This window comes from Morone saxatilis, unplaced genomic scaffold (genome assembly GCF_004916995.1).
Source record: "Morone saxatilis isolate NCDOM2014 unplaced genomic scaffold, NCSU_SB_2.0 Contig20, whole genome shotgun sequence".
NCBI lineage: Eukaryota > Metazoa > Chordata > Actinopteri > Moronidae > Morone > Morone saxatilis.
In genome coordinates this window covers 18,948,880-18,949,628 of record NW_023339763.1, presented here as the reverse complement: position 1 = coordinate 18,949,628, position 749 = coordinate 18,948,880, and the positions used below count along the sequence as shown (strand labels likewise).

The 749-nt window shown below is 43.3% G+C and overlaps 1 protein-coding gene across 1 annotated transcript in view; it reads right to left on the bottom strand.

Moving 5' to 3' along the window:
* The window catches only part of banf1 (BAF nuclear assembly factor 1), a 4,706-nt gene that overhangs the window by 3,765 nt on the left and 192 nt on the right, over positions 1-749 (bottom strand). The window lies entirely within an intron of this gene.

Genomic DNA, 749 nt, shown 5'->3' with positions numbered 1-749 from the left:
ACACCCAATGAGAAATATATTGAACTTAACTGAATTAAGAGGCTGTACTGCTTATGTTCTATACGATATGATGAATTATATCCTTGATACAGCTCAACCTGCTCATGAACTCACAATATTAAAGAGTTACGCAAAGAGAGAAACAAAGTGTTTGTATAAATATGTGAACACAACGTTAGCGCTAAGCTGACGTTAAGAGCGGTAACTGTGTGACTTTCATTGTTATCTAAAGCCCGTCTGCGACAAGGAAGCGAAACGAGCGGGCAATGCAAAAGACTTCAATAGAGCTGGGTCATTATTTGAATGTTGTTCGTGTTTTCCTGATATTCAAACAGCTCCACACCCAGAAACAGCGCACAATGAGCCAACCACTGCCCGTGTTTACACTCTTTGATGATCCGCAACAACACCGTCAGCGTCCAGCGTTGAATTGCGCGCGCAATCCATTCAATGCTAACAGCTTTAGCACAACGAGCTAACGTCCATAAGCTGTTTTCCTGAGCCGCCACTGCTCGTTAGCGGGGGTCTTCGTTTTTTAAAAACATTAGCAACGTGATCCCGAAGTAATCTCCCCCGTATTACAAGCGACGAGGCGCTGTGAAGATAGATTAACATCAGCTCAGACTTTCGGCGCCTTCACATTAACTTAACGCTAACGTGAGTTAGCTGCAACGGTAGCTGGCTAATTACTCTTAACTTCACTGCCTGTTATCCTCCTCTGATCTTCTTGTTACATATATCAGCAAATG